The following is a 14,707-nucleotide window of genomic DNA, read 5'->3' on the forward strand; positions in this document are numbered from 1 at the left end:
ACAAACAAATAATATAGTAATAACATGAATTAAAATTATCAATATTGTAATAACGCGAATTAAATAATGATAATGATTAGTATAATAGTGTTACAAAATAGTGCTACAAAATAGTGTTACAAAATTGTAAAACATAAAACAAACAAAGAATATAGTAATAACATGAATTAAAATTATTAATATAATAATAACATGAATTAAATAATTATAATGATTAGTATAATAATGTTACAAAAGAGTAAAACATAAAACATAAAACAAACAAACAATATAGTAATAACATGTATTAAAATTATTAATATTGTAATAACATGAATTAAATAATGATAATTATTAGTATAATAGTGTTACAAAATAGTAAAACATAGAAAATAAAACAAACAAACAATATAGTAATAACATGAATTAAAATTATTAATATAGAAATAACATGAATTAAATAATAGCCCCAAGAGTTAGCTCAATCGGTCAAATCAAGTGCCTCGCCAATGGGAGGTCACAGGGTCGAATCCCGAAAGCTCTTGGGGTTAGGTCAGTAAATAGGGTGTTGATGCCCTTCGGGTGGCGTCCACTCAGTGTTTAAAACCTTGGACGTAGCGGCTACCCACATCCAAACAATAAGTGAAAAAAACATGAATTAAATAATGATAATGATTAGTATAGTACTTTTACAAGATAGTGTTACAAAATAGCCTTACAAAATTGTAAAACATAAAACATAAGGCACACGAACAATATAGTAATAACATGAATTAAAATTATTAATATATTAATAACATAAATTAAATAATGTTAATGTTTAGTACAATAGTGTTACAAAATAGTGAAACATAAAACAGAAAACAAACAAACAATACATTAATAACATGAATTAAATAATGATAATGATTAGTATAATAGTGCTACAAAATAGTCTTACAATATAGTAAAATGTAAAACATAAAACAAAAAAACAATATAGTAATAACATGAATTAAAATTATTAATATAGTAATAACGATAATTAAATAATGATAATGATTAGTATAATAGTGTTACAAAATAGTGTTACAAAATTGTAAAACATAAAACATAAAACAAACAAACAATATAGTAATAACTTGAACTAAAATTATTAATATAATAATAACATGAATTAAATAATTATAATTATTAGTATATTAGTGTTACAAAATAGTAAAAGATAAAACATAAAACAAACAAACAATATAGTAATAACATGGATTAAAATTATTGATATCGTAATAACATGAATTAAAATTATCAATATGGTAATAACATGAAATAAATAATGATAATGATTTGTATAATAGTGTTACAAAATAGTGCTACAAAATAGTGTTACAAAATTGTAAAACATAAAACAAACAAAGAATATAGTAATAACATGAATTAAAATTATTAATATAATAATAACATGAATTAAATAATTATAATGATTAGTATAATAATGTTACAAAAGAGTAAAACATAAAACATAAAACAAACAAACAATATAGTAATAACATGTATTAAAATTATTAATATTGTAATAACATCAATTAAATAATGATAATTATTAGTATAATAGTGTTACAAAATAGTAAAACATAGAAAATAAAACAAACAAACAATATAGTAATAACATGAATTAAAATTATTAATATAGAAATAACATGAATTAAATAATAGCCCCAAGAGTTAGCTCAATCGGTCAAATCAAGTGCCTCGCCAATGGGAGGTCACAGGGTCGAATCCCGAAAGCTCTTGGGGTTAGGTCAGTAAATAGGCCGAGGGGTGTTGATGCCCTTCGGGTGGCGTCCACTCAGTGTTTAAAACCTTGGACGTAGCGGCTACCCACTGACCCGGCTATCCGTGAACCAATAAGTGAAAAAAACATGAATTAAATAATGATAATGATTAGTATAGTACTTTTACAAGATAGTGTTACAAAATAGCCTTACAAAATTGTAAAACATAAAACATAAGGCACACGAACAATATAGTAATAACATGAATTAAAATTATTAATATATTAATAACATAAATTAAATAATGTTAATGTTTAGTACAATAGTGTTACAAAATAGTGAAACATAAAACATAAAACAAACAAACAATACATTAATAACATGAATTAAATAATGATAATGATTAGTATAATAGTGCTACAAAATAGTCTTACAATATAGTAAAATGTAAAACATAAAACAAAAAAACAATATAGTAATAACATGAATTAAAATTATTAATATAGTAATAACGATAATTAAATAATGATAATGATTAGTATAATAGTGTTACAAAATAGTGTTACAAAATTGTAAAACATAAAACATAAAACAAACAAACAATATAGTAATAACTTGAACTAAAATTATTAATATAATAATAACATGAATTAAATAATTATAATTATTAGTATATTAGTGTTACAAAATAGTAAAAGATAAAACATAAAACAAACAAACAATATAGTAATAACATGGATTAAAATTATTGATATCGTAATAACATGAATTAAAATTATCAATATGGTAATAACATGAAATAAATAATGATAATGATTTGTATAATCGTGTTACAAAATAGTAAAACATAAAGCATAAAACAAACAAATAGTATACTAATAACATGAATCAAATAATGATATTGATTAGTATAATAGTGTTACAATATAGTAAAACATAAAACATAAAACCAAGAAACAGTATAGTAATAACATGAATTGAAATTATTAATACAATAATAACATGAATTATATAATGATAAGATTAGTATAATAGTGTTATAAAAAACATAAAGAAAACAAACAATATAGTAATAACAAACAAACATAACCAAAAATAAAAATGACCCTATTATGGTTGTAGTTGGCAAATTAAGCAAGACCTTTCAGTTTATACCAATGAAATCCACCTATAAATCTATTCGAATTTCTTATATATTTATGAAATAAATATTCAGGCTACATGGGATACCCAAAATGGTAATCTGTAATCGATATGTAAAGTTTACATCTTCATTTTGGAAGAATCTTTTCTCTAGTTTGGGTACACAAACTAAATTTAGCATAGCCTATCACCCTCAAAGGGATAGGGAGACAGAGGGATCCAACTAGGCTTTGGAAGATATGTTAAGAATGTTTGTGATGCAACATTCAAGTAAATGGGAGGATTACCTCCATCCGATTGAATTTTACTATAACAATGGATACCATGACTCCTCAGGAATGGTCCACTTTGAGGTATTGTATGGGAGGAAATGTAGGATACCCATGAACTAGGGCAGCCCCATCAACAAATTGTCATTAGGTCCTGACATGCTAACCGAAATGGAGCAAACAGTTGAAAATGTTGGTCATAATTTAAAGGCTTCTCAGTATAGGTAAAAAGATTATATAGATAAGAAAATAACCTACAGAGAGTTCAAGGAAGGGAATCATGTATATTTACAAATCAAGACAAGGAAAATCACTCTATAGTGGAGTAGATGTGCTAAATTAGCACCTCGGTACTGCGGTCCCTTTCAAATATTGGAACGAATTGGGCTAGTAGCATACAAACGTTTTCTACCAAGCCATATCCACATTGACAATGTCTTTCATGTCTCTCTACTAAAAACGTATATGTACTATTATAAGCATATAATTAACTTGGACTATGTACAAGTAATTTAAGTAGTGAATTAAATTCTTGTGCATACAAATATGTATATATGTATGTATCAAGTTTCAAAACAAAATGATAATAATTCATTATGGTGGGAATGTCGAACTGGAAGGAGAATTCCTAGAAGATCCTCTTCATATTCTCGATTAGAGAGAAACAACATTACGGAGACGAGTCATCACCCAAGTTAAAGTGCAATGGGCTGAGAGGAGGCTACCTGGGAAGACGAGGATGTTACCTGTAAGGCTTATCTTGCTTTATTTTTATGAGTTATAATGAACACTAGGGACGATGTTCCTCATAACAGGGGGAATATGTAACACCATGAATGAGATGGACATGTTATTGTACTCATTATTGTTTTACTTCGATATTTCATTGTCATATTATGTTCCAACATAAACATTAAGAAAATCATGACTGACTCTGCAAAGTGACTTTAAAATGATATGTGAAATAAATACATATATTTCTAGAAACAAAAAATTCATTACATAAACCTCCTAAGATAGTTATTGGTTGTTAGACACCCTTTCCCCAAGAGGAGAGATTTGAGAAGGGCTTGGGGGCTGAAGGAATCATGAAAGAAGAGGAAGGTGATTGAGAAGGTAAGAGATGCCAAGTAATCTATAGAAGCACCTTGAGCTAAGTGAAGCAAACTAGTGGGAAACTTGGACACAACCCCAGAAGGTTAAAAACTCGAAACTAGACTATAGTCGTGAGGTATTTACTCAATCCACCCGATGTATACCAGTGTCTAGAGAAGAAGAGCTTGGAGAAGGCTTTGGACATCATATCCAAACTCATGGTTGGATGGATAGATCTTCTAAGGAACAAAAAACTAGAAAAATGAAAAGAAACATATAAGTATCTAAATATTTTTTTAGAATTTATTCAATTTGCTTATGCAGGTTGTGAATACGAGATAAAGATCAAACTAAGAGAATTGTTCTACCTTTTATTCTTAAAAAGAAGAAAAATAGTAGAACATGACTCTGGACAGACCATACCAACCAAGTCATTCATGAACTTGAAGTTTTGTTTTATTTTTACAACCTATTCCTCTACTAGAATTTATATATCTATAGATTATAGGCTTTGAGAGAAATATACAGGTGTCTTAAACTGAAATAACAAATACATGTATCATAAAAATGAATTAAACAACAATAGAAGAATCCCATGTTTAATCTGAAATAATGAATATATGTATCATAACCAGGAAGTAAACAATAGTATAATAATTCCATTTTTTTTAAAAGACGCTAAAAGGTGATACTCCAAGTTAAATTATAGAAGGAATAAATTACAGGTTTGTCCATACCCAGAGTTGAACATAATCAATATTAAACACTGGAACAAAGTTATCTAAATACATGTATTTTTTCATAATCAAGGAAATTGGGAAAATAAACCCAATTTCATTTAACTTGGAAAAAAGCTTTAACAAGATATGAGTTGTTCAAGGAAATATATCATGAATTAAATAATGATATTGATTAGTATAATAGTGTTACAAAATAGTGTTACAATATAGTAAAACATAAAACATAAAACAAAAAGACAATATAGTAATAACATGAATTGAAATTATTAATATAGTAATAACATGAACTAAAATTAATAATATAGTAATAAAATGAATTAAATAATGTTAATGATTAGTACAATAGTGTTACAAAATAGTAGAACATAAAACATAAAACAAACAGTATAGTAATAAAATGAATTAAATAATGATAATGATTAGTATAATAGTGTTATAAAATAGTAAAACATAGAATATAAAACAAACGAACAATATAGTAATAACATGAATTAAATAATTATATTGATTAGTATAATAGTGTTACAAAATTGTGCTACAATATAGTAAAACATAAAACAAACAAACAATATAGTAATAACATAAATTAAATAACTATAAGATTAGTATAATAGTGTTACAAAATAGTGTTATAAAATAGTAAAAACTAAAACATAAAACAAACAAACAATATAGTGATAACATGAATTAAATAATGATAATGATTAGTATAATAGTGTTACAAACTATTGTTAGAAAAAGAATAAAACAAACAAAGAATATAGTAATAACATGAACTAAATAATGATAATGATTAGTATAATAGTGTTACAAAATAAGGTTACAAAATAGTATAACATAAAACATAAAAAAAACAAACAATATAGTAATAACATGAATTAAAATCGTTAATATACTAATAACATCAATTAAATAATGATAATGATTAGTATAATAGTGTAACAAAGTAGTGTTACCAAAAACATAAAACAAACAAACAATATAGTAATAACATGAATTAAAATTATTAATACAGTAATAACATGAATTAAATAATGATAATGATTAGTATAATAGAGTTAAAAAATAGTGTTACAAAAAAAATAAAACAAACAAACAATATAGTAACAACATGAACTAAAATTGTTAATATAGTAATAACATGAATCAAATAATGATAATGATTAGTATAATAGTGTTGCAAAATAGTGTTACAATGTAGTAAAACATAAAACATAAAAGAAACAAACACATGACTTAAATATTGATAATGATTAGTATAATGGTGTTACAAAATAGTGTTACAATATACTAAAACATAAAACATAAACCAAACAAACAATATAGCAATAACGTGAATTAAGAAATGATAATCATAAGAATAAAAGTGTTACATATTAGTAAAACATGAGTCCTAGAACAAATAAACAATATAGTAATAACATGAACTAAATAATGATAATGATCAGTATAATAGTATTACAAAATAGTCTTACAAATTAGTAAAACTTAAAACATAGAACACACAAACAATATAGTATTAACATGAATTAAAATTAATAATATAGTAATAACATGAATTAAGTAATGAGAATGATTAGTCTGATAGTGTTACAAAATAGTAAAACATATAATATAAAGCAAACGAACAATATAGCAATAACATGAGTTAAATAATGATATTGATTAGTATAATAGTGTTACAAAATAGTGCTACAATAGTGTAAAACATAGAATATAAAACAAACAAACAATATAGTAATAACATGAAATAAATAATGATAATGATTAGTATAATAGTGTTACAAAATATTAAAACATAAAATATAAAACAAATGAAAAATATAGTAATAACATGAATTAAATAATGATAGTGATTAGTATAATATTGTTACAAAATAGTGTTCAAATATAGTAAAACATAAAACATAAAACAAACAAACAATATAGTAATAACGTGAATTAAATAATTATAATGATTAGTATAAAAGTGTTACAATATAATAAAACATAAAGCATAAAACAAACAAACAATATAGTAACAACAGGAATTAAACTTATTAATATAGCAATAACGTGAATTAAATAATGATAAGATTAGTATAATAGTGTTATAAAATAGTAAAAATAAAACATAAAACAAACAAACAATATAGTAATAACATGAATTAAGTAATGTTAATTATTAGTATTATAGTGTTACAAAATAGTAAAACATAAAACATAAAACAAACAAACAATATAGTAATAACAGGAATTAAATAATGATAATGATTAGTATAATAGTTTTACAAAATAGAGTTACAATATAGTAAAACATAAAACATAAACCAAACAAACAATATGGTAATAACATGAATTAAAATTATTAATATAGTAATAACATGAATTAAAAAATGATAATGATTAGTATAATAGTGTTACGAAATTAGTAAAACATGAAGCATAGAACAAACAAACAAAATAGTAGTAACATGAATTAAAATTATTAATATAGTAATAACATGAATTAAGTAATAATAATGATTAGTATAATAGTGTTACAAAAAAAATAAAACAAGCAAACAATATAGTAACAACAAGAATTTAAATTATTAATATAGTAATAACATGAATTAATAATGATAATGATTAGTATAATTGTGTTGCAAAATAGTAAACATAAAACAAAATAGTGTTGCAAAATAGTAAAACATAAAACATAAAACAAAAAAACAATATAGAAATAACATGAATTAAAATTATTAATATAGTAATATCATTAATTAAATAATGATAATGATTAGTATAATAGTGTTACAATATAGTAAAACATAAAACGTAAAACAAACAAACAATATAGTAATAACATGAATTAAATAATGATAAGGATTAGTATAATAGTGTTATAAAATATTGCCACATAATAGTGTTACAAAATAGTAAAACATAAAAAAATAAACAAGCAATATATCAATAACATAAATTAAATTTATTAATATAGTACTGACATGAATTAGATAATGATAATGATAAGTATAATAATGTTACACAATAGTGTTACAATAAAGTAAAACATAAAACAAACAAAAAAATATAAAATGATAATGATAATTATAATAATGTTACAAAATAGTTTTACAATATAGTAAAACATAAAACAAACAAAAAATATAGTAATAACAAGAATTAAAATTATTAATATAGAAATAATATAAATTAAATAATGTTAATGATTAGTATAATAGTGTTACAAAACAGTGCTACAAAATATTGTTACAAAATTGTAAAACATAAAACAAACAAACAATATAGTAATAATATGAATTAAAATTATTAATATAATAATAACATGAATTAAATAATTATAATGATTATTATAATAGTGTTACAAAATAGTAAAACATAAAACAAACAAACAAATATAGTAATAACAATTAATTAAAATAGTAATAATATAATAATATAGTAATAACATGAATTAAAAAATTATTGTAAAATAGTTAAAATAGGAATTAAAAAATGATAATGATTAGTATAATAGTGTTACATATTACTGTTACAATATAGTAAAACATAGAACATAAAACAAAGAAACAATATAGTAATAACATGAATTAAAATTATTAATATAGTAATAATATGAATTAAATAATGATAATGATTATTATAATTCTGTTACAAAATAGTGTTACAGAATAGTAAAACATAAAACATAAAGCAAAAAATATATAATAACATGAATTAACATTATTAATATAGTAATAACATGAATTAAAATTATTAATATAGTAATAACATGAAATAAATAATGATAATGATTAGTATAGGTGTTACAAAATAGTAAAACATAAAACATAAATCAAACAAACAATATAGTAATAAAATGAATTAAAATTATTAATATAGTAATAACATGAATTAAATAATTAGAATGATTAGTATAATAGTGTTACAAAATAGTGTTACAATATAGTAAAACATAAAGCATGAAACAAACAAACAATATACTAACAACACAAATTAAAATTATTAATATAGCAATAACATGAATTAAATAATGATAAGATTAGTATAATAGTGTTACAAAATAGCATTATAAAATAGTAAAAATAAGACATAAAACAAACAAACAATATAGTAATAACATGAATTAAATAATGATAATGATTAGTATAATAGTTTTACAAAATAGAGTTACAATATAGTAAAACATAAAACATAAACGAAACAAACAATATGGTAATAACATGAATTAAAAAATGATAATGATTAGTATAATAGTGTTATGAAGTTAGTAAAACATAAAGCATAAAATAAAAAAACAATATATTAATAACATGAATTAAATAATAATAATGATTAGTACAATACTGTTACAAAAAAAATAAAACAAGCAAAGAATATAGTAACGACAAGAATTAAAATTATTAATATACTAATAACATGAATTAATAATGATAATGATTACTATAATTGTGTTGCAAAATAGTAAAACATATAACATAAAACAAACAAATAATACAATAATAACATGAATTAAAATTATTAATATAGTAGTATCATGAATTAAATAATGATAATGATTAGTATAGTAGTGTTACAATATAGTAAAACATAAAACATAGAACAAACAAACAATATAGTAATAACATGAATTAAATAATGATAAGTATAATAATGTTACACAATAGTGTTACGATATAGTAAAACATAAAACAAACAAACAATATATAATAACAAGAATTAAAATTATTAATATAGAAATAATATAAATTAAATAATGTTAATGATTAGTATAATAGTGTTACAAAATAGTGCTACAAAATAGTGTTACAAAATTGTAAAACATAAAACAATCAAACAATATAATAATAACATGAATTAAGTAATTATAATGATTATTATAATAGTGCTACAAAATAGTAAAACATAAAACATAAAACAAACAAACAAATATAATAATAACATGAATTAAAATTATTAATATAGTAATAACATGAATTAACTAACGATAATGATTAGCATAGTAGTGTTAAAAAATAGTGTTGCAAAACAGTAAAACATAAAACATAAAGCAAACAAACAATATGCTAATAACATGGATTAAAGTTATTAATATAGTAATAACATGAATTACATAATGATAATGATTAGTATAATAGTTTTACATTATAGTGTTACAATCTAGTAAAACATAAAACACAAAACAAAGAAACAATATAGTAGTAACATGAATTAAAATTATTAATATAGTAATAACATGAATTAAATAATGATAATGATTAGTATAATAGTGTTACAAAATAGTGCTACAAAATTGTAAAACATAAAACAAACAAAAAATATCTTAATAACATGAATTAAAATTATTAATATGTAATAACATGAATTAAATAATGATAATGATTAGTATAACAATGTTACAAGATAGTGTTGCAGAATAGTAAAATATAAAACATAAGACAAACAATATAGTAATAACATGAATTAAATAATGATAATGATTAGTATAATAGTGTTACAAAATAGTGTTCTAAAATAGTAAAACATAAAACAAACAAACAATATAGTAATAACATAAATTTAAATTATTACTATAGTAATAATATGAACTAAATAATGATAATGATTAGTATAATCGTGTTACAAAATATTGTTACAGAATTGTAAAACATAAAACAAAAAACAAACAATATATTAATAACATGAATTAAAATTATTAATATAGTAATAACATGAAATAAATAAAGATAATGATTAGTATCATGAATTGAAAAATGATAATGATTAGTATAATAGTGTTACAAAATAGTGTTACAGAATAGTAAAACATAAAACATAAAACAGACAATATATTAATAACATGAATTAAAATTACTAATATAGTAATAACATGGAATAAATAATGATAATGATTAGTATAAGTGTTACAAAATAGTAAAACATAAAACATAAAACAAACAAATAATATAGTAATAACATAAATTAAAACTATTAATATAGTAATAACATGAATTAAAATTATTAATATAGTAATAACATGAATTAAATTATGTTAATGATTAGTATAATAGTGTTACAAAATAGTAAAACATAAAACAAAAAAACAATATAGTAATAATATGAATTAAAAATTGATAATCATTAATATAATATTGTTACAAAATAGTGTTACAAATTACTAAAATGTAAAATATAGTGTTACAAATTAGTATAATATAGTAATAACATGAATTAAATAATGATAATGATCAGTATAGTAGTGTTACAATATAGTAAAACATAAAACATAAAACAAACAAACAGTACAGTAATAGCATGAATTAAAATTATTAATATAGTAATAATATGAATTAAATAATGATAATGATTGGTATAATAGTGTTACAAAATAGTGTTAGAAATTAGTAGAACATAAAACATAGAATAAACAAGCAATATAGTAATAAAATGAATAAAAATGATTAATATAGTAATAACATGAATTAAACAATGATAATGATTAGTATAATAGTGTTACAAAATGGTAAAACATAAAACATAAAACCAACGAACAATATAGTAATAACATGAATTAAATAATTATAATGTTTAGTATAATAGTGTTACAAAATAGTACAACATAAAACATAAAACAGACAAACAATATAGTAATCACATGAATTAAAATTATTAATATAATAATAACATGAATTAAATAATAATAATGATTAGTATAATAGCGTTAGTTAAAAAAACATAAAACAAACAAACAATATAGTAATAACATAAATTAAATAATTATAATGATTAGTATAATAGTGTTACAAAATAGTGTTACAGAATAGTAAAACATAAAACTTAAAACAAACAATATAGTAAAACATTAATATTATTTATATTATTTATATGATAATATTTTGTTACAATTATATTCAATGTTATATGAGTTAATTTTAAATTTTAGGAGACACAAATTCATTTTTTATAAACATTCATACTTCACTTATAATAAATCTTCTATAAAAACTACCATAGATACATCATAAATCCAAATCTATCAAGTGAAGAGACGGAGCAAATCTACTAATTTGTAAACCTTTCCTCAAGTTTTGCACTCACAAAAACAGTTTGGGTCTCAAAATATTTGATCCCTCTCACCACTTCCTAGATATGGAATTAAGATAGATATAGGTTGGTTAAAGTGCACTATAAATTATGTTGTATGTTCCCTAGATTTTTGGTGGAAATAAAGTCCAAAAGAACGTTTTCCAAAAGAAATGTTAAATGTGAAAAATGTACTTGTTTAAAACAAATCAATATCATTAAACAATATTTGTAATATACTCATTTTAAAATATTTAAATAAATAAAATTCAGAATTAAATCTTCAATGATTATTTACAAGAAAAGGCCTAAATATGTTTGCTCAAATATCAAGAAAAATATTCCTCCACATATTCCTCCATAGACTCATAAGTGTTGACCGAGATAAATTTTTTGAAAGTAAATGAAATCAAATCTTGATTTAAAATAAACAAATTTCTAAGCAACGATACACACTATAGGCATTTCATGGTTTATAGGTATATCAATGGCCCATAGATTCATTAACTAAGCCACATCATTCCTCTACCAAATACTTAGTCTTATTCAACTATATAAATTTACATAAACTAGATCAAATGACATTGAACCAAAGTATATAAAAAAATAAAATAACATATGTATCTATCAAGAGTATCATGTTTCTCAAACAAACTCTCTTATCCCCTCCTCCTTGATCACTCTCCCTATCTCTCCTACTCTCTCCCTTTGTCTGTGACTCTCCCTCTCTCTCATTCTTGAAATTTTAGTGGTAAAATTCATGTTATGTTGAGTGAATCATGAAATCTTAATAACTTTCTTATAGCCTAGACTATTTTGGCTGCTCAAAATTTAGATATCTTACCATAGATGGATGATTTTTCTTGGTATATGTGTAGAGGTGTCTTTTGTCCCTAAAATAATCTAGATTCAGGAAGATATCATATGTTGAACTATCATCTACATTACGTGCATTATGTCGATGATGGGATCTTAACATGCACTAGTAATAAAGACACTTACCCTAGGACCACATAAGGAGCAATAAAGAGCACAAAACCATGTAATGAGGGGTAATTGAAATGCGAGCCTTAGCTTAGATACCCCATCACTTTGGAGTTGGTGTGCAACCACCACATGATGCTTGTACATCTTTAACAAATTACAATTGATGTGGATAAACCCTAATAGATTATATTATGTTTTTGTGCACTTGGTGCATTTTATATTATTTTTGGCATAATTCACCTATGTTATAAAATGAGGAGAGTTTCCTCATTTTTGAAACTTAGTCAATAGATAATCCATGTCTTCCTTTTGTAATCATATTGTAGTCATTTTATTTTGTGATGCAAGGGTTAAAAATTGTCTAGACTATAGGCACTAGGGTTTGTGTGAGATAGAATTAAGAGAAGTATTGGAGCACTAACATTGACATGTTGCAAGAACTAAGGTTTGTGAGATAAATCCTTAGAAAACAACCACAATATTTAATGCTAATGGAGATTGTGTCATGTAAGTCTCGATAAATATCCTTTAGGACTTCTTTTATGAAAAAATGTTCCAACCATGCATTCATTTCAACGATTCTAGGTTGTAATGGATCGTTTGATGCACCTAGGATAGCTAAGACAGATTCCTTGACATCATACAATATTGTTGGCGAGACATTGTGCATGGTAAATTCTCTAGCTAGGATTTGGAAGGAGATAAATCATTTTTGCTAGGTTGCACTAGAAAGAAATGTTGTAATAAGTTAGAATTTATAAGACATTGTATTGTATCCTAATTTATGTTGTAATGTGAAGTGTACCCTTGTTGTCTAAAATTGTGTGTTGTATTCCTAAGGATTACACCTAATTTCTAATTTATAGTATACAAATTAGGTAATTGGAACCTAAGAGTGATGTGAGGCAGGGTTGGGGTGAAGAAGCCATATGAGATTCCAACATCACATGGAAACTTAATATTCATTTTATTAAGCATGGTAAACCCATTATCACGTTTAACAAAAATTTTGTCAAGATCGCATTCATTCATTTGTAAATTTTACCGTTTGAAGTAAAAAAAAAATATGTTTTGAATGATTTAAATTCACACTAAAATATATCTTGCAAATAGTAGTATCTAATTTTAGAGACTCCTGGATGTATATCGCTTCTAGAGGAAACATGATTAACCTGAAATACTTTGAAAATCCTAATATTAGAAATTTTCATCTTCTAATACAACATTTTGATGTGGAATTTTTTGCCATTACATCACATAGCCTTGTAGCATTTTAATTGCATAATTTCACTCATGTAAAAAAATGCATTATTAATTGATAAAAATAATTATACCTATAATTTATGAAAATTAAGAAAAAAATCACCAAATAAATCAATATAATATTAAAAAAAACTTAAATAGTATTCATGGACAGACTACCATGTTTATGTTCAATGACTAATGTAGTCACACCATGCCATGGTAAGTTACCATAAATTGATTTTTTCCATCATTCATCCATATCGTTATCCAATCAGTGTTGTTTTCATTGTATATATGTAATGCATCCCTCTCTCATCCAAATATATGAAAATAATAAAATTAAAATCTAATCAGTTACGAGAGTATAGCTTCATAATAATAGATTATGTAGAAAGAATAAAAATTAAATAAGTACAATGTAGATACAAAAAATTTTCAAATGTGTTTTAAA

The sequence above is a fragment of the Pinus tabuliformis genome, chromosome 5_1 (genome assembly GCF_031772625.1).
Source record: "Pinus tabuliformis cultivar Carrire ecotype Pingquan chromosome 5_1, CPIR1, whole genome shotgun sequence".
In the NCBI taxonomy this organism is placed as follows: domain Eukaryota; kingdom Viridiplantae; phylum Streptophyta; class Pinopsida; order Pinales; family Pinaceae; genus Pinus; species Pinus tabuliformis.